The 21,737-nt window shown below is 44.5% G+C and overlaps 1 long non-coding RNA gene across 4 annotated transcripts in view; it reads right to left on the bottom strand.

The window, feature by feature from the left end:
* LOC118256442 (uncharacterized) overlaps positions 1-21,737 on the bottom strand; it is a 153,944-nt gene that overhangs the window by 101,580 nt on the left and 30,627 nt on the right. For all 4 annotated transcript variants that reach the window (XR_004781232.2, XR_004781234.2, XR_004781233.2 and 1 more), the window contains exons 4-5: positions 12,307-12,415; positions 10,333-10,450 (exon numbers count right to left, since the gene is read on the bottom strand). This is a non-coding gene — a long non-coding RNA (uncharacterized LOC118256442). The remainder of the gene's footprint in view (positions 1-10,332; positions 10,451-12,306; positions 12,416-21,737) is intronic.

Below are 21,737 nucleotides of genomic sequence, written 5' to 3'. Positions count from 1 at the left end.
ACCTTCCAGTACATTGTTTACCAGCTCTCCTCAACATTCCCCAAACAATATTTTCTAGAGACTGTAATTCAATACCTCACACCCCTGAGCTGTAACATCAGCCCAGAGAGTGACATGATGAATGTATCACATCCCTCTGGGGCTTGGGCTGGGGAACTGGTTTGTAGTGTTCCAGCTGTTAATTATCCCTCATCTTTTTGTTATTCTCATCCCAGCTGTGCCTCGGTATTTATCATATGGGGCTACATGCACTAAAAACATTCTAATTGCTTTAAAGTATAAGGAACAATTTACCCCTTTTTTGCAACGCTAGACAGCTCAAGAGATCAAATGGCAAGATTTGATCAATAAGGTGCTCACTAGATTAGAGGCACCAGGGCTCAGACCTCAAAGCGCATATCTGTGAGAAGTGCAAGCGAAGGAATGCACCGAGAATGTTAAGCACAGACACACACGTGACTTCCATCATTCTCCTTTCCACATCCCTTCCCCAGCCACCACCAGAGTCCCAGAGATATCCTCAGATTAATCCCTGCACTGAGACGAGTGCTGAACAGATCATCTGAAGCCAGCGCAGCCCAGGCCCAGCTGTGTGCGGGGCAGAGCTGCTCCTGCTGCTCCCAGCCACAACTGCCTCGGCTTTGCTGGGAGCTGGCACTCAGGGAGCAGCACCCAGACAGCACCACCACTTTCTTGCTGGGGAGCACCATGCCAGTCCCGATCTGATCTAGCTCCCCAGCACCTGCACGTCACGGGACAGTGGCCAGGGAACCTCCTGGCCCAGCAACAAACCATCCCCAAGCCACCCAGGCTCTTCCCCAGGAGAAGTGGGAAGGTAGCCTCCTACTTCTGCTTCTCCTTCGGCTGTTACCCTGCTTTTCCAACTCTCATGGTCTCACACAGGGAGTCTCAGATTCTGCCGCTCCTCAGGATACTTCTTTTTTTCTATATATTTCTACAGCTCTCAATCCCAAACCTTTTGTAAATGTGGAGTATAAATGCTAAGGGCAGCACATGTGCCTTTTCACAATGTGCACCCCAAATGACTAGCCAGTGATACTGCCATGGAACTTAACAATGTATTTCTATAGAGTGCGTATTATGCCTACATATATGCTACAATGCACCCTCCCCTTTGTTACAACTTCATTACTGCTGCAGAGCTTTTTCATACCTGCAATGAAGACTTCTGTTTGTTTATAATGACCACTTGGGTTCCTTGTGAAACATGCATCCTGACAAAACAGTCGTGATGTGATGTACCCAGTTCAGGATCCTCGCAGACTCTCCATCCCACTCTCCTCCTGCACAGGCACTGCGCAACACCCTGCTCCTTCCAGAAGTGAGGAACAGTGGCTGCCTGCAGGCACAGTCTGCATGGGGCCCTGGCACTCTCAGCACTGTAGAAACATTACTCTTGGCAGTCCCCAGGAAACAGGGAAGCAAATGCTATTATGCCCACTTTGTTTCCAGGGACCGTATGCAGGTAATTAAGACCAATGCTGCCACTTCTTGAACTGTGAATTGCTGATATTTAATGACATTTCCCAAATATTTTAAACAGAAATTTCAGGTCTTGTTCCTAATCTGACATTTATCTTCTATTAGCATGAAAACAAATAGAAGGGCCTGAGAATCATTGCTTATATTATAAATGACTTTACTGTTGGTTTTATTACCTTCCCCATTAAGCTGTCACAATCTGTGCCTCTTCCCATTTCTGTGATGACCAGCCAGTGAAATCTGTCATCTTTTCCTTGTGATTTATACAGGACCCTAGTGATAACTTTATTCTTGTGGAGGATAATTATCAGCTATATTATTAAGGTTGCTCAGTTGCCCTAGGGGATAATGTGTCAGAAAGGTTAAAATATTGACAAGCAATAAAGCATGTATTATAATTATACAAGTGCCAGGATAGATAACTGGCTGTGAGCAAGGAGCTGAGCTACAGTTTTGCATTCACTCAGCAAAGACAGTAATAGTACGGTCACATCTTACACCTTCCACTGGGACTGCAGAAGTCTAGGTCAGTTACTTGGAGGGCAACAAAGAATATGTCTTATCCCATTAATATATATTGATCACTTAAACCTAGATGACCATGACCTACAGCTGATTTACCATTCATAATTGAACAGGGTGTGGCAGTTGAAGTGGACAAGGTTTTTCCATAATCCTTCGACATTTCTTCCCACACACCCCAAAGAGTTTGTCTTCACAAGAATGGCAAAAGGAGGAAGAGCAAAGAATTGTCATCTCTGAAATGAAACACGGATTTCTTCTGGGATTGGAGCAGCAGGTGTATGCCTTATTGGGCAAATGGTATATAGGTATAATCTTAAGGACATCACTGAGATGGATTGTCCTTTGGCTCAGGCACTAACAAAACGAATCACTGAATAACTTGGCAGTACATCTGAATTGAGACTATAAACCTAACCTTGGTCATTCCTCCAGATCTACTATTGTTACATCACGAAGAGTAGACGAGTGACTCAGGAGCTCATAAACAGTTTCTCATGGAAAGCACGTATGCTAGCCAGATGAAATCTCTCTCTGAAAAAATGTGGAAAAGTAGTAGATTTACCCTACTTCAAAATGTCATTTTTTGAAGGAAAAAAAAAAAAAGTCAACACCACAATACACATTTCTTTCTCGATGCTTAAAGGATGTGTCTGTACCGTAGAAGCATTTTAAACACCAAACTCTGGATTGGGCTTTGGGCAGCTGAAGGAACTTGCTGCAGCAAACCCTGCAAGTTCCCCCCTAGTATAATCATAGTGAAAGTATATTATGAACTATAGATAATCATGACCAGAGAAGAGCTGTAAGATATTTAATAAACTACATTGGTTAACTTCACTATGCAAAGGAAGTGCCAAAGACTATAGAAATATTGTTTATCTCAGCTTCATCTATGTCTTTCTGGATATGTCCAGGGAAACATAATTCTTGTAAAGGATGGAGGTCCAGAAGACAGGGGTCAGAGTTCTAGCCCAGTGAGCAAGAGCCATCTTGCAGTGTTTCCATGAAATATGGGCTTGTACCACTCTTTCACTGACCCTTTGGACAAACCATGGACACTGGAGACAGCATCTAAATGCTGTTAGAGCATATCCTTTCTCTGCTTGCTCTAAGAATAAACGTGAGAGCACACAGCTTTCTCCTTCTACCAAAACTAAGAAGCCTGATGCTGTAGATGAAGCCCTATGCTCATGAGTAACACAGTCTGTTCCATGCTGTACAAGGATGAGCTGAAGATGAGCAGTGAGAGCTGCAAACAGGAACTCATTTGGTCCATGGGAGCTGAGTGCATTTTAGTGCCACACCAGCAAACGGGGAACAGATTACATAAATGAAAGTGAATTAAAACCCATGATCTCAGGAGGGCAACAGCTGTTGCATGCAGCACCTGCTCAGCCTTCACCTTCAGATCAGCAGGAATTTTAAGTGTTACTATTTACAAAGGGTCATGTCCACCTTTTGTTTGACTGTAAATCTCTCAGACTTGCTTTGTAAAACAGGAGTGTGAGAAGTCAGGAGTGACAGAGGCACTCTCTCCCTCTCTCTCTCTCCAAATATGTTCCTTTCTGATGCATTATAGATCACCTCCACAAAGAGAATACATCCATGTTATGGAACATGAATACACCTTGCAAATAAGTAACTAAGACGCATGTCCACTACATGTGTTTGAGAGCAGGAAATTTGCATGTATCTGCTCCAACCATTAGCTGGGCCTGCTAAATTGCCCCTACAGTCCCCATTAATGGTCCTGCAATGCCCAGGAAGAATGGCCTGTGCCGAGCAGCCAGGGGAGTCTGGAAGTGCTCATTCTGCACTGTGGATGAATTTGTGCTGTAGCAAGGAAAGGGATATTACCTGCCACAGTGCCCTCCCTGCCCTCCGTCAGGTGGTTATCTTCTTTCCGTCTTCCCCTCCGGCACTAACACTGTTTGACCAAGTGTCAGCAGCAGAGCATTTGTTCTCCTGTCTGTATGTGGTGAATATCTCCTGAATTTCTGTCCCAGATTTGCTTCAGTGGGCTGTCCTAGCTCCCTCAGGAATTTGCTTTATCAACCCAGACAGTTCGGAGCATCCTGTGCCTTTCACGACAGCTCTCTCTATGTACAAACTTGACGATCGGTGTAGTCAAAGACAAGTCTTGCCTGAGTCTGAGTATGCATTACTCTGAAACAACAGCCTAACTTACAAAAGCTATCTGAAGTGACAGTTCTGAAGAAGGGTTACAGACAGACACTAAATATGGAGTGCAGGCAAAACAGGCGGCTGTTTCCCATAGCCCAGATGGACAGGTGCTGTGTTTGGGTACCTGTCTCCCCACGTCCCCTTCTCCCCATGTCTTGGGCAGCTTCAAGCAGAGCCTCAGGCAGGGACTGCTGCTGCTGGGCTGCAGGACAGGAGGTGCAGAGACCTCACTCCGCCCCCAAGGCACCCAAGCATCCGGCAGTTTCATGGACTTGGGGTAGTGTGTTGGGTAGGGCATGGCACAGGGACTGAATGTGCAATAGTTAACTTTAACACAGCAGGAAAAGATGCCTCTTTAAGACATGCAAGGGAAATCATAAACATCAAGTCAAAATAAGTGGCTATTCTCCCAAGCAACTGTATATGCTGTTTCCACTTTCTTTCATGTAATTTGTCCAATGGCATGCACACACATCACACATAACATAGAAACTCCTTCCCTCCCTTGGTGGTCTAATGGAGCTAACCACAGCCATAACACAAGGGAAATGCACCTTCCAAGGTGCAGACTGCCTGTGTGAGGCTGCGGCAGCTGCAAGCTCCTAAACTGTTGGCACTGCTGAGCTGGAGACAGGTTTCAGCATGACCCATGAGAGAGACAGTGGCTGCTCAGGAACGTGAGAACTTAACATGGTGTTTTTACTACAGGAAGCAAAAGCACAGATCGCACTACCTGGTAGAAGCTTTCCTGTGCTTGTCTTCTTCCCATTATTAAAATGTCCAGACAAAAACAAGGAGTGAGAGGGACTGGTGTCAGCATGGAGAAAGCACAGAGAGAAGCTCTATATATTCTGTCTCCTATCAGAAGCACAGGAAGATGTATTCTCTCCCATACTTTGGAAGAAACCCTCCTAAGAGGTGTTTACTGACAGAGAATTAGGGAATACAGACTCTTAGAGGCAAGCATGTTTAAATAGCACCATTCCTAGCACAATGCATACAAATGCCTACTTAGGCTCTCTGAACACCAACATGTAGAATCACAATACTTTGCAGAACACCAGGAGACTATCTCTACAGGACTATTACCTCTGACTCTTGATAAAACATCCCCTGCTGTATTTTCTCCATGTTGTGCTTTGCAGATGCTTCCTCTTTTAATTTGTCAGAGACAAGCAGCTGTAATTCTGAAAATAACACCCTTCGATAACACTCTGTTTACTGCCAGATCTCCTTTCTCAGCTATAGTTATGTTTATACTTGTTTATCAGAAGGGCAAACTGCAGCCCAGGCTCATGGTTTAGGTTAACCTCACAGATATGCGCAAAATAAAAATCGACTTTGCACTATTGAAAGCTCTGTAGCTACAGAAAGATGGGAAACACAAAGTCTTATTTTAGCTACGTGTCATAGCTTTCCAGTTGTGATAACTTTGCTGAGGACAAAGGAGTTTTCTACTCCTTACGAATAAAAAACAGATGGCACAAATTTTGATAGTCACTTTCACAGAACTGAGAATGCTTTTGCAGTGCTGGATCTGTTGTAAGCTAGTTAGCTTCAAAGGTAATCAGATATTTAATGCATCAGTAATTCAATGTGAAAAGCCTGGGATGAATGAAGTAACAAGCTTGTTAATTGTCAGCTATTTAGTCAGAAAACAATGTGGGGAGCTATTTAAAGGAAGTTATGAACACAGTATTTGCTATTTGGGGCAGAATGTCACTGGCACGCCCAATCTCAGTTTGCTCTCTCTCCTGGACGAGAGACACCCAGCCCCTCCAGACAGCCTTTCACTGATGGGGAAAGTCATTCCATCATTTTTCATTCCAGGCCACTGAGCCAGGCACAGTTCACCACGAACAGGCACTTTAGCGAGCCAAGCCCATCCTCACCAGCACACCTGGGGCTCTTAGTTCCTTGTCTTCCCCATAGCATAAAAAATCCCCCGCTGCAGTGCTCCAGAGGGTTACAAGAAGGCCTTCAGCAGACCTCTTCCACCTGCTGTTCTGGTTCCCAGGCTAGATTCACCTATCATCCTTTCTCAATCTCATACCAGTATCTGCAGATACATATTCCTATACCTCTCCTTAGCCAGTCCTGCTCCTGCTTTCTCGGCCCGTGCAGGACAGTGTTCAGGAAAAATTGCTCCACCCTTCCTGTTTCACATCTGCACTACTGTTGCAAACCATCCTGCTTACATTGCATCAGCCTCCCTTTATAATCCTCTCAGACCCAGCTCTTGTTCACCTACCGGCTCCTATCGCATGCTCTCGTGTTCCACAACAGGAGTATATTATGAGAAAAAAGGTCCCTGATCTGTGTTTTCCTGTTTGGGTAGGACTGTGGTGCTATTATCAAAATAAGCTGTTTCCTTTAGACCACTTTCCCCTCTTAGAGGCAATGTTCTGTGGCCCAGGAGATGCCAATGGTTCCCTTCCATTTCTCTTAGCCAGTGAACCAAAATGAAATAGTGGATCTGATCCTGTATAATGAATGAACTGGACCCGGAAGCCTAAACCTTTCCCATTATTGCCGTTTCCAGCCAAGTCCTTCTGACAATCAAACACCAGAGCCTCAAATTTCTTCAAAGAAAGATGCACAGCTGTGCAAGCCAGGCAGTACTCCTCTGCTCCCATGCTCTTTGTAGCAACCACTGTTCCCTCGTTTAACCTGGGTATCACCCTAGACCTCCTCCTTGTATCTGTAATTTTGTGCATTAACTTTTTGCCTTCATAATGCAAAAATTGCTGGTGTTTGATGACTCAGAATAGGATGAGGAGATAAGCAGGTACCAGTCAGAGAGCTAATAAATTCCACACACGGTGTGACTCGTTATTTACTTTGGGAACATGAATTTCAGGAAAGAGTATCTTGTGCCTTCTCCTAATAGCAACTTTAAAAACCCACCAGGGATCAGTTTAATGCTTTGGAAAAGGTTAATGTTGTTAGGGATTTACAGCTATATTTGAAATAGTTTAAACTATTATTTTTATTTCCTTGAGTAAAATGGAATTTCAGTGAATTGTGCAAAGTTAGATGGTCAGTTTGTATATGAAAGAGGTCATTAAAAGCTTGAATAGTTTTAAAGAGAGTCTAATTCTGTCTGTTTGGCAGGGAGTGGGAAACTGCTATCACCTCTGGGTTAGCTTCTCCAAATAGATCCTGAAAGTGCCTTCCTGTACTCTCAGAACAATGAGAACAAGCATAGCTAGCATGCCATGGGAGTGCAAAACTATTCCTGTCCTCCCTACCCCTATGCCACTCTCACAGGCCGACTGGCCTCTCTCACACACAGCAGGAAACTGCCAGGAAAGCAGGAGCTGCCTCATGCATCCTAGCAGCACCCACAGTGCACAGAAGGCAGCGCAGAGAGCTCCAAGCACGGCGCCCCATCCTGGCAGCTGCAGAGCTCTTGTGCCCCACTGAGCCTTCACATGAACTGCTGCCAGCTTCTCAGCACCAGAGTGGGCACTCATCATCCCATGGACGTCTCAGGTCTCCTTACGCTTACCGACACCAGGCAGCTGTGCCCTCTTGAGGATGAGGATTTTGTATCTCAGTTTTAAGTTTTTGGGTCTGGTGAACGTCCCATGTACCTGCACTGCAAGTGAGCACCAGCATTCCTAACAACTCTTCTGGTTTTCCCACTGTTGAACACAAATCCAAGGTGTTTTCTCTCCATGCACAGCATACCACCTTAGGCACTGACATCCTTCTTCAGAGAAGCATTTCCAAGCTCCCTGACAACATGTCACTAACCCCCCCCATCCATGGTAGGCGGTGTCTTGTGGAGAAAAATGCTGACAAGGTAAGTCTATGTGTAGGTTGTGCAAGAATTGAGTAATAACACTGCTTCTTGCACACAACAGCAGAGAAGTCTCTGCTTGAGATATTTGGCATTGGCCACACATTACTCTGAGAGCCAGCAACTCTTTCCTGTGGTAGAAGTTCAGGGCATTGATGACTCTTGATGCTCATCTCAGGGGTCATCTGCTAGTCTACAATTGAAGTCATTTGTGCAAAATACTGTGACAATGTCAGCTGTAATTGCATCAGTCATGCCACACAACAAGACAAATGTGACTGGAGATGGCGTGTCAACATCAGAAATTGCTTAAGACTGAAAAGCAAGTGGAGGAAACAGCAAGCATTCAGAAACAATTATTTTACTGTGGTAGGAATAACAACAGCTCTCATTTCCTACACACAGTTCTCCTGGGAAATGATATAGAAAGCTGCCAAAGTCTCCTCCCTTTCCCATGGGATACTATCAGACTGAAAAATAAATAAATAAAATAAAACTCAGAAAATGTGTCCCATTTTCTTTAGAGGTTCTGAAGATATAAGTTGCACTTGCCCTGGACACAGGAGTATCCTTTCTGAAGTCTCCACTCTTCATAGCACACAATAGCACACAGATATCTGCCTCTACAGAAAGTCCAGTTCTGCTTTATAGTGAGTAATTCTGCCCTGCCAGATTCTTGTGTAAGAGAGAATGCAATGACTTGTACCTGTTTCCTTCAGTGAGCTGTGAACAGACGTCTGATACAGCCCTGTGAAAACGTCGCCTTGACTGCACATGAGATTGGCAAGCCTGTGCTGAAATGACTTCACGTTATACCCACGGGAAAGGACAGGGCAGGTTTCCACCTCAGCAGACTCTTAACCTTGTACCAGAGCTGCCTAGACCTAGTAGAGGGTGTGGGAGGGATTCTTCTTACTAAAATTAAATAAATCTTATGTGAAAAATGCCATTTTCAATGTCTTGAGCTGTCAATTGCAAGAGAAGGAGATATTGATTTCTACAGAAACTTTATTTAAGTGAGTGACCTATTAAATGAAACTTATTTGACACCAGATGGCTCTTGCAATTTAATTCCTGAATGAAGCGATGTCTCCAAGGCTTTATGATGTTCTTTATCTTGAATGATGAAAGGCATTTTCCTTACAGCCATTTGCACCTCTATCCCAGGACATTTGCAAACAAAGTCCTCCAAAGAATCCAGAATGTTTATACCTCCCATTAGCGAACTCCAGCCAATAAACAGATAGTCCAGCACATACCAATCCTTAGGAGCAAAGCTAAAAGGTGCAAAGAGACAGAGAACTGCCAGGCTCCAGCCTCCCAGACTAATGAAGGCGCTAAGGAAAGCAGGAGGAATGCCAGGACATCAGCTGCCACAGGCTCATCAGCCCTGGCCCTAGCAAATGCTTGTGGTCAGAGAAGTGCAGCTCCCAGAACTGAACAATCAGGGTGACCTTTCAGTCCTCATCACAGAACTCTTCTTCTCAAAAGCATGCCTGAGGGTATGGAGCCTGCATACCACAACACAAGCATTCCCAAGAGTTTCCTGCAGAAGCCCTGGGGCTGCCTGGCCTCACCAAGCTCTCTCCTCCCACCCTGGGGCCATGGCAAGGCATTCACCCAGGTGAGCCCTCCTTTAACATCAAGGCAGTTACACTCATGGCTTTTCTGTCTGCACCAAGGTTAATTCCCTAGGAATGGTCTGCCAGTAAGAGGCTCCTGGGGACATACACCCAAACCCTTCCCTCACAGGCAAACTTGCCCTGGGGCCTGACCGTCACCCTGTCCTTCCCCAGCACCCACTGCCAGCCACAGCTTGGGCACAGCATCTGCCACCAACAACCAGCCTTGGCAATCTGCACGAGCCACCAGTCCTACAGAGCAGACATCAGCAGGATGCTGCCTGAAGAGGAACAGGCCTGTGATTTACAAAAGCTGCAGATAAACCTCCTAAGCCAGCAATTCCTTCTACATGCAAACTGAACTCATCATGGTGGCTTTAGATTTGCTGCTTCCCAGATGCCTTGCAGCCTCTGTGGAAGGTGGTCTCACAAAGGTGACATGGGTCCAGGAAGCATCAAAACAGACACTCTGCCACCAACATCTGCACCCTAGAAAAAGTAAGTCTGTCACTGGCAGTCCCCAGGAATGTCAGCCACTCCCAGGCAACCCCTACAGATAAAATCTGCCACTGTGTGGTCCATGCCCCATCTCAGAAGGTGGCAGCAGCTCCTGGAACAGGCCACCACAGGAACAAAGAACCAGCCTCGGAAGGGTGAAGGAATTGATCATTATCAAACAGGTGATGCTACTACCTCCTTGACTGTTCCTTGCAGTATCCCCCAAGACCATCAGTTCTCCAGGGCAGGAACCATGTCTCCCAGAATGCTTGGGCAGCATCTGCACTTGATCTCACTCATCCCCTTGCATGCACTGCAACAGAAACAGCAAGCAGAGAATGCACCAGTGTCACATTGACAGGTTTTCATAAGCAGTGAAAATGAGAAGCACCCTGCCACTGAGGCAGGGAAGCACTGGCAAGAGCTCATCAGTGCCAGCAGCATGCTCTCTGCAATGCTTTTGTGATGGTGTTGATGCTGTGCCAGCCTTCTGGAGGGATGCTCAGACTCTAAAACCTCCTGCCTTTCCTCCTGTGCATTTCTTTCCACAAGTCTCTCAAGGCAAAGCTAAAGGTGGGAAGAGGCATTTGCTTTTCAATCCAGCCCACTCTGCACTGGCCATTGAAGTCCTTGTTATCTGGCTGTGTATATAGAACTATCTGCCATGCTTCAGAGACCACTCACTTCTGTTTACAAAAGCTTTTCTGCAGTTTGTTCTTTTAAGAGAAGCCAATTTATTTTTATTCAAAATCTATAAGAAACAATTGAATAGTAAAACTGTCAGATTCTGTGTGTTCTATCAAAATGGCTTAGTCGTGTCTGAAATGCCAGCACCAAACAACAACCCAGCTCCTTTGCATGTCCATACTCCCAAACGCTTCTGCTGCTGCTGGGCATCATGCAAGCTTAGCAAGCACTAAGCTCTGCAGCACAGCCGTAAGCTCTGCAGCACACCCCAGGATGCACCACTTTTACAGAGAGCTGAATCCTAATGGTCCTTCTCACTCAGAAGCCCTTCCCAAAGACCCTTCATGGGCACAGACCCACAGTTATTTTGTGGTTTTAATCTCTCTCTTCCCCAAGACCAGGAGCTAAGTCTGTCCCAGTTTCAGGAAGCCTTCTTGCAGTTGCATGCCATGCAGCACTCACAGGAGGACAAGGCAAAGCACCTTGTCTGTGTACAGGATCCTACTATGATGTTCTGAACCATGCGTGGGATGGGCAAAGCCACACCTTGTTTGTGCATGTGTCCATGGGACTGCTCCAGGAAGTTATGGGGCTTAGCAAACACCTTAAGGCTAATGATGGAGACAGAAGCAATGGCCATAAGTCTGGGGAAGATGCCAAGCCAATGGTACTCCTTCCTTCTGGGAGACCTCAGCCCATGGCACTGGATGCTGAGCAGCCCTAGGGAAGTAAAGTTGCCATCAACAAGCCAACAACACACTTAGAACTTCTTGATCTGAGCAAGAAGCTATCTGATCAGCTGCTCTTCCCAGTAGCTGTCAGCAAACATCCCATCCCAGGGGCAGGTACAGCAAGCAGAGGCTTCTGTGTAGTACGTCCCCCTTACAACATCAGTGCAGCGTTATGACTTTAAGAGCACGCAGCTGTTTCCTCATTTCTTATCACAAGCCTACTGTTGTCCCACCTGCGTCCTATAAAGGGGCAGTACAGCCCAGGCACCAAGTGCTTCCCCCTAGCAGGCAGACATCCAGACTGTTTCTATAAAACCACTTCTTATATTGCCCCTAATTCCAGTTCAGTCATGGCAGAGCAGCCCAAGGGATGTGAAGGCAATTTTCTCATTGAGTTACACTAAATCCTTTGGGGAAGGAGCCAGAATTATGTAGAACCCATAAAAACAAAAGCAACATTACTATTCTGCATTTGAACTTTGTTATTATTTAGAGTTAACCTTTTCTACTTCTAAATCATAAACTCATTTTACATTCCACCATCAGATATGGGCCATAAGCTGCAGGAAACATGAGATGACTATTTCATACTCTCATGAGTTAAAAGATAACGGGGCACCCAGTGGTAATTGCTCCCCAAAACCAGACCTAGAGCAATAAATTCACTGAAGCACACTAAACTATAGTCCTTTTGTTAAAAAAGGACAAAACGATGCAGATGAAAAGAAACATGGATTATACCACAACTCACCCAGCTTGGCACAGAGTGCTCCATTGGCAGTGGACATAAAAAGCACTCTCATCGCAGCAGAGATCCTCCCACTGTCATCTCCATCAGATTTAAATGCATCGGTTGGAATCTAGAACAAAAGTACTTGTACAGTAAATACTACAAAAATTGGAAGGCCACATTTAAAAAAGATCTGCTCTCTGCTAAGCTGTGAGAGGCAATACAGCCTGTAAGCAGCACTGGAAGCTGGAAGGACTACTCTCTTCTAAAGCAATGTGTATTAGTTTTTATTCCAGGAATGGAAAATGGACTTGATGGACAGAGAGTTATACTAACTATGACCCCTTCCATGTTCACTCCCTGCAGGACCAAGTTACTGAGGGCTGGAAGCAGCTGCCACAGCCACAGCTCTCATGTCCAATCTCTCTGCTGAACAGCAGTGTGGCATTTCCTCCACTCTGAACAGCCAGACTGCTGCACCTATCCAGCCCCAGAGTTGTACTCCTGTGGCTTCTTGTACCACAAGAGTTAAGGTAAGATCATTTCAACCTTACCTTGGAGGGAGGAACAGAAGTGCCAAGTATAGCCTCAAACGGAACAACAAATTGGACTGGTTTGTCAATGTATGTTGATGGTAGTTTGATTTTCCCAGGAACCACAGCCTCACCTGTTCTGCTGGCAGTGCACCTGCACAGACTGCATGGACATGGCTGTGCAGGATCCTTTTCAGCTAAGCTTTGATGGTATCAGTATCTAAACTGCTTTGAAGCATAACAAGGCTTTCTGGCTAGTGCACTGGGCATGTGCTCTCTCACAGAAAGCAGCAACAAGTTTAATCATCCTGTCAGTTCAAAGCAGCAGCTCATGCCACAAACCAGCAATTTGCTACTAAAACCAATTCCTGCCAAAGGTATTGGTACATTGCTGGAGCCTCCCTGCATACAGCTGATGGACTGCCACACTGAACTCTCACAGCTCTCTACAGATAACTGAAAGAATACATCTTTAAAAAGAAGTTTCCCTCATCTAATGTTTGTTTTCTGTCCCTGCTGCCTTTTCAAATGCCAAACTCTCTTTAAAAAGAAAGCACACAAGGCAGAGTTTAATTTATAAAACACTAATTTCCATCTGAAATTTCAGCAAAGCTGAAGCTTGACTTGAAAATTAAAACAAGCTGCATTTACTCTGTATGCGATTAATTCCCTTCATGCCAAGTGTTACTTTGGGAAAGAGAAGCAGTCATAAACATATTCACCTGTCAAAAAAAAAAAAAAAAGCAGATAAAGTAAATAATTCAAGAGATTTAAAAATAAATTCACACTTTCACAGAAACAGACTTCCAAGCTTCTTTTCATCTCTTCTCAGCAGCACCTTGCTGTAATAGAACAGTGATACAAATATAACGGGAGAGAGAACACAGAGCAGGTTCTGGGCCCGTCTAGCTTCAAAACCAAAGGAGTCTGTTTGCAGGGACAGAGTCCTATGAAGTTCATATGGAGGCATCCTGGATTTGCAGGTGCATCTAAAGAAATTAAACCCTTGATATTCTGGGAAAATACAGGCTTTCAAAGCATACAGGACTGTGTTCTGTTGGATTCCTGATCCAGGAAGGGGGACTCTACTGTTGGCACACCCTCTTGGAGAACCAAGCATTTGCACTGGTGAAGGTACATTTTGCTTCTTGCTTCCAGGATCATATTCATACACAGCATTTGTCATATGTTAGGAATCTTCTTTGGGTGGAAATTTACTTCTTATAACCTTCATAGAAAAACTGCATTTCTCTTTGGTTAGAAAATGGCATTTACCTAGTCCCAGTAGCTAGGGAGAGCATGGCAGCAAGGTGACATCAATCGCCTTGCCAGGTTTTCCCTAGTTTTGGCAAAAGTCATACTTTCCACTCTCAAGCAGCATCTTGGTTAAATACACCTACCTCATGTAACATGAAGAGTGAAACTACCTTCCAGCCAAGAGCAAGAAGCAGTAATTCCTGGCAACTCCATCTAAAGCAATGCTATTATAATGTTCTTTAGGGCAGTGTCTGTGCCCAAAAGAGCATCCCAGTCTCATTGACTGAGACAGTTAGATACTTCCATGCCACAAATTGTCCTTATGGAAGTACTAAACACTGCCCAATGACTTTGTGCTGAGTCCCCTACCTTGGCAGGTCTCTGGCAAGATGACTTCAAGTGCTCATCCAGCAAAGCAGAACGTGGTTTCCAGAAAAAGGCTGCATTTCATTCCTGACAACACGAAGAGTTCCTGATATCTCTTAGTTCAGCACAGGGTACACATATTCATGTTGAAAAGCACTTTGCTTAAATGTTACATCAGCCAAATCTCTCCAAAGCGTACCTGCCAAAGTACCCACAGTCTTTCAGAAAATGTTTCCAGCATGTGCTGGCAACAGTAGGCTTGCAGGGCCCAGTACTCATTCTTCATGATGTGGACCTGGTCAAGCAGACAGACTGCCAGGCAGGTCCATGAAGGGATCTTGCCAGCATCTCTTGCTGAGACTGTGTGGGATATCAGCATTCTTTGGGCCCATGCAAACCAGCTCAGTGGTGGCTGTGACAGGGAGGATAAAACGGTCTCATGAGCCTTGTTCCCTGAAAGCATTTCTCTTTGCAGTGGTTCTTGGGAGAAGAAGCCAGAAGACCAGGCAACAGAGCATGCGACCTATTGCTACACCTCCTGGGGTGTGTTGCAGGAGAAAGCAACTCCAGACCACAGGTGTGCTGAATTCTGGAGATCACCCAGGAGCTGAGTGAGCAGAGACTGAAGAGGGATTGGGAAAGATATGCTTTGGACCTAGCCCAGAGGCAGGGTGGATGTGGAGCCTGACACAGAGCACTTTGTTTATCTGCTGAGAGTGAGGAACAACAGCCCCATCTCAGCACAGCATGTCAGGACCGCCCCCTGTCTGCTTCAGCAGCTTCCCCTCCTCTGCTTGGGAATAGGGAGAAGAGCTTGTCTTTCAGAGAATTTCATTTCTTGTCTTTTGCAATCTCAACAGCAGAATGGAAGCAGATAATGTACAATTTGTTTTAATTCATCTTTATCTTATCAGTCTTGGCTATAATATTGTAATAAGCATCATTCTGAAGAATATAATTGCAATGGTGCAGGATGAGACTCTGCAAACCCTATTGATTACATCACAAGTAATCACTATAAATACTTGAAGGAGAGAAAAACCCTTTTTCTATCTGAATATGTTCATCTAACAAGGTGTGCAAATGAGAGTGAGAGAGCTCTAACAGGACACAGATGCTAGAAAGCAAAGCATTTAAGCTGTTTAACTTTGAGCTTAACATCCATTAAATGGAGGACTCAGACTATTAAGAGTGAAATACAAAGGATTCTGTGTGCAGGAGCCTCAGAGGTATAGTTGGTATGTCATGGAGAAAGCACTGTGTTCCTAATCACTGCAGAGAAAATAGGGTACTTTCTACAGCTCCTTTTAGGGCCAAGAACTGAAGCAAATGTAGAACAATGAAGTCTAGAATTTATGGATGCATGTGTATGTATGGGCCATTGAGCAGTATACTGCAAGGAGTTAGGTGATCGGCCAAGGACTGTTCTTGCTTAGTGCTATCTCCTGCATATTTCATATAGCCAGCCATATCTTGCTTGACCAAGGGTCAAGCTCACATAATGCTCTTGACTTTTCATATGAGCTCATTCCTATGTATCTATATTAACTTTACCAGACACAAAACCTGATCACACAGGGTGGTTGCTGAAAAAGTGACCCCACTGGGCTGCCAGCCACAACCATGAGCCCAAGACATTAATATGCACAAACTGTTACTAGAAAAGTGCTGCTTCTGTAAGTAGGAACACGCCTCAACCACAGCCCAATGCTCCATGGTGCCCGGTGGTTCCCCTCATCCTGGCTGGGCTCTGGGACTTTCCCTGCAGTTTTCAGGCCTTTCCACATCTGGAGTGGTAAAAAACTGCATTGTATCTATTGGATACAGCGTGGATTCTTGCCAGCCATGAACCCCAGACCTTGTGCCCCATGCACCGTGCTGAGTGGAGGAGAGCTCTGACAGCATTTACAGACACGAGAGCACCACTGCAGCAGAGCAGCTCGTTTACACCCTGCTCAGTATTCCAAGTTTGTCATTATGTCAAAACTATGTTCTCACTGTGGAGGCAGCAGAGAGAACAGGGCTGTCTGGTGGTCCCTGGCCTGTCAGCTCTTGGAAAGGAACCTGGGCTCCTGCTTTTCTCCTGAATAGAAATTCAAATCCTGGGAGAAGATGATGCATGCAGTCAACACTGCCACTAGCAGCTGAGGGCTCTTGCCAAGTCTGTCAGGGTGATTTGCACAGCCAGTATGCTGATCTCCCAAAAACAGGGCCTGTGGTCACAAACCCTGTTTCTTTCCTTGCCTATAGGAAGCAACCTTGATTCATTCATTCAGCTTGTATTGATCCTCTTTTCTTTATTTTTATGAGAAATGAATGGTGAGGAGCTTTTTCTCCGTTTAAACTTGAGGGGATATTGTTCAAGGACTTGCTGTGATGTTTCTCTGTCTGACAGCTTTATTGGGTAATAGCCACTGATGGTATATGCGTGCACAGACAGTCAGACCTTTTATACTATGTGTGTTCCCATAAAAATGATTGGTTTTAAGGTGTTATTCTAGCATTGTTGTGATTGTACCATGAGACCAAACAGCCAAAAAGGCAGATGTGAACTGAAGGCTGATTAGTAGATGTGCATTGATTCTCCCTCTTCTCCATACCCCAGCAGGGAGAAGCCAGGCCACTATCTGCCTGCTAAAGACAGACAGCAGGGAAGGCAAAAGCATGGCTTGTTGGAATTCAGTTAGTAAATAATAATCAGACATCCCAACTCCCAGGGAATGGCTGCACCCTGTATGTCCCTGCCCTCCTGAACCAAGCTGGAGAAATTTGTCTGGGCCTAAACAGCCAAATGCATCTCTGTCACCCTAGGCACGGTCTGCCTGTGACAGTGTCCCCGGCACCCAGCGCCCAGGCAGACAGCACTGGACTTTCAGAGAAGCAGTGTTCTTTAGTAGGGAGACAACCAGAGCTCACTGCCCTCCAAAGCCTCTGGAAGCCCACTCTTCTAACACTGGAAATGTTGTTAGAGTAGCCTCTGCACTGCTGCAATAACAGCAGCTATTTATGTAGACAGCTAGTTCTGCCCCCTTAAAAGCCATACTGAAGACATAATTGATGCCACTAGCATCCTTGTTACTCTATTTCCAAAAGAGAATGTGTGCTTTGTTAATTTCTTAGCCAGCGCCATTACCTACCAATAGTTAATTATCACACATTAATTGTAACTGAGATTTCAGATGATTTATAGTTTTGATTGCTTATTTTTTCATCAGTGGTTTCAAAACCCCATCCAGCCAGAAGTGAAAAAGTTTAAATGTTATCCCAGGGATGGCTGGCTCACTTTGACACTGGTAAGCGAAGGTAATAAGGAAGAGTCATTGATTATTTCAAAAGAGAAGAACAGATGTTCCACATATTAAGGAGCTACTATACTAAGTGTCATTCCAGTGACTTGCGGGAGTGGCACACCCATTTGTTTAAGATTAGCTGTTACAACAAGGTCATTTATGCTTTAATGTAATTAGTCATGCCAGTATTGATAAAGAAAGAAAAAATAGAACCCTGGAAATGAAGCATCAGTATCTCATCACAAGACTATCTCCTTGAGTTCAAGCTTCCTCAAAAATCCCAATAGAGTCCAGTTCATGCATGACACAAGGTTTTGCTCCTTCCTTTCCAGTGCTGCAGAGGAAAAAAGAGTATGTCTGTTGAACCCAATACCCCAATAAGAAATCAGAAAAAAATTTAGAACGCCACTCTCCTGGGAAGCAGCAGAACAGCTAGAGAGCCCAAGAGATCCTTGTCCAAAACAATATCCAAGAGAAACAGCCCCATGCACTTAGTGACCAAAAATATATTGACTCCAGTTACTCCTACTGCAACTTGGTAACTTCTCTTTGGGCTGCACCAGGCAGGACTTTGGTCCAATGACCAAAACTTAAAACCTCCTCAGACCCAGCACTGGTTTTCTGGGCTTGACCTGATGTAGCTGTCATGATAAAGGGCATTGTGTTCCTGGGAGTTACTGAAAGAACACAGCTTTTTTTCTATGTACATATTATTAAGATTGAACCAGAAGCCTGGTGGTGATACCAGCATTTGTAAGCATTTCTATTTGCCTACATTCCAGAGGCATGTTTTTTGTGGATGTCAACTGGTCATCATACGAAATACTGATGCACACAGTCTTGACATCTACAAACTGTGAAACAAAGCAACTTCAGAGCACTTCCTCCACTGCAGCATGCTGTTGAAACCTCACTAGCTGTTTCTGCAGCTTTTCAGCCTCTCCTTTCAGCAGCATCTTGAACAGCAGAGAGCAAGGAGGCCTCCATGTATCCTGCCCTGATGTGCAAGGAGACAGCGGCCTCTGGTTTGTCATCCTGGCAAAGGTTTCTGTCCTACAAACAAGCGAGATGAAACCCCAGGACCTTCTGGCAACAATGGGAAGAGTCCACCTTGTAATCTGGCATGGCAAGGGACAGGCAGGTATCTCACCTGGTGTGAAACAATGCCAGTATCACGGACAGTAACCATGTGAACCAGCTGCTAGAGCCAAGCATGTGAAAGGGATGCAGGAGCAAACATGCCCACAGTCTCCAGGCCCTCCTGCCACCAGAGCATGCTGCTCTTGGCTGCTGCGCCCAGGCCTGCCAGCTGCCTCAGCTCACCCAACTCCACTCAGTAGCCAGGTGAGCCTGCCGGGCTCCGCACCGCAGCCAGCCACGGCCCTCACCTGTCCTGAGTGAGGCAGCCACGAGAGGCACCTGCAGCAGGTCCAGCCCCCACATCTCCTCTGAGCCCTGACCTCAGCACACTCCACCACAGGTCGCCCCCAGCCCACACCTCGTGTCGGTGGGCAGAGAACACATTGAGCGTGCATCCACACCTTCTCAAATGGTGCAAAGTGAAAGAAGAAATGAGACTTTTAAGAATATTAAAATGGCTTGTGAAATTTGCAGGAAAGACATTTTAGAAGCTTGCATCATATTCAAATAGTCTAACAATAAGTTTTTCAACAGCTGTTTCAAGAAACCCAGCTCTGAATCCACCCTCTCTTCTCTACAATGCATGTCAAATCTGCATCAAACCGCTTGCCACCTGTTTCCACTTTGCAGGCAGCCAATCATTGTTTATCAAAGTAACAAAGCTGCTTTCAGTTTGAAAGCAACAAATCAAAGTTTAATTATTTTGTCCTTCAGAGCTTTATGCTATCTTTTACGAAGGCTTTTTCAGATATCAAGAACTATCATTGGCTGCCTTAAAATAGGGAATAATTGACTGACAGCTGAAAAAACACTTCTAAGGACAATAGTATTTGTCAGTCTGGTATTTTTCACTCTGAAGACAAAACACATTTTATCAACACCCTGAAATTATTTTGTCAACAAAATTCACTTTGTTGCATTACCTTCATCTGTCAAACTGACAGGACATTCTCCAGAGCATTAAAAAAAAAAAAAAAAAACATTTTGCTAACACAATTTCTGCAAAATTAAATTTTGCCTTTTAATCATATGTATGGGAAGATGTTGCAATACATGCACAGGAAGGTGTGAACAGCAATGCCATTAGCTCGCTCACAACTAGAAAGAGGTCAGGCATGCAAAATCCATGCCAGCAGAACACTACATCAGCCTGATAAAAGTTGAAGAGATGCAACAGCTGATCATTTAAATGTAGACAAGATCCCCACTTAAGTATATCATGTTTCTACAAATTATTTGATCATACTGAAAACATTTCAAATAACTTTATATAGCATTTTCCACAGCAATTAGAGAAAAGTGTGTGTGAATACACAAAACAAAGCATTATCTCCCTAACCCGAGTAGGATATATTATATATTCACTGGGTGGTTCTATCACCTAATGGCATGGATGAAGTAGAAAGATGTATAAGTACCCCACACAACAACAACACATTGTACTACTGGAGAATGATTTTTTACACACTCAGTACATTAATACAAGTAGGAAACAAGTGCTCTGGTTTTATGCCATATGTGGGATTTTTAAAAGGACTTTTCTGAACAGACTTTCATCAAATGCATACTTGTGATTTGGACACCAAACTCTCAATTACTTTGTACATTTCCTCTCAGACTCTTCTGACCGTGCTTCTACCTGAATTTAGATCTGCAGCAGATACACAAATGGACAGTTTTCACAGAATCTTCGAATCATTCGGGTTGGATATGTAAATAGACAATTTTCCTTATGCACACTTTGTTTTTTGGTAAAATAATCCACAAAGATCAAGTAACTTTCTTAATGTCATGCATTTAACCAACACCAGGTAAAGGAGCAAAACCTAAGCTTTCTGCCTCCAGTTCTCTCCCCCTACACAATAATACCAATGAATGTTACTCATGCATTGCCAGAATTACACATGAGTGTGCCTAGATGAATAATGGATAAATTGAGATGTTCTCAGACAGGATTATATGTGCACTTGTAGGGACAGAAAGTATCACACACACACACGCACACACACCCTTCATGAATCACACAAGTTGCATTTTGAAACACAGAAGGTTAAAGGAAAAGGCATTGCTGAAACTTTAGAAATGAATTTACAGGCAACTGAAATACATTTCCCAAGAGCTGTATGACTGGGACACTTTGTGAAGTCAGTAGATAACTAGAGAAAATGTTCAAACTAAAGTGTGGATCTTCCCAGACTTCTGGTCTTCTGTTCAGAAGCACAAACACACAGATGCTCACAAATACTCAATACGAGAGTTGACCAACACAGTCAGACATGCAAATTTATACTGTATGCTGAGAAATGCTGATAATTGTTATTCTAGGAAACAAAACATTCCATCAAAGTGTCTCCTTTAGCTTGTTTCTACATCTTTCACCAGTTCCTATCATAAACCTCAGACTCAAAAGTCAAACTTGGAGAACAAGTTCTGCCTCACAGCTTGGTTTCTTTTCTCTAGTATTCTGCAATGCACTTTCTGATTTCCTGGGAGCTGATTCAGGCTGAAGCAAGGAAAAGCTACTCAGTAAAGAAAAGCCAGAACACCTACGCAGGTTTCATCATGAACACAAATTCCTTCCAGATATAGCAGTCTGTGCAGTGTCTTCTTTATGACTTGTCTTCATGGTTAATGGCTGAGCTGCAGAACTTGAATTTTGACCTAGCAGGTGATGCAGCTGGTTATCTCTTACTTTGGCACTGCCTTCTGAATGCCCTGAGAGCCCACATCTTCAATAGCCATTCACTGTCATGGAGTTAAAATCTGGTACACCCCCTTCCCTGTCTTGTCTTTTCTGGGGCTTTGTAACAGCCACTCAGCCCCTCTCCCAATGCTCAGTCTTCCCAGCTCCAGAAAGTGCTGAGGT

This window comes from Cygnus atratus, chromosome 15 (assembly GCF_013377495.2).
Source record: "Cygnus atratus isolate AKBS03 ecotype Queensland, Australia chromosome 15, CAtr_DNAZoo_HiC_assembly, whole genome shotgun sequence".
Taxonomy (NCBI): domain Eukaryota; kingdom Metazoa; phylum Chordata; class Aves; order Anseriformes; family Anatidae; genus Cygnus; species Cygnus atratus.
This window is presented reverse-complemented; position numbering and strand designations above follow the sequence as displayed.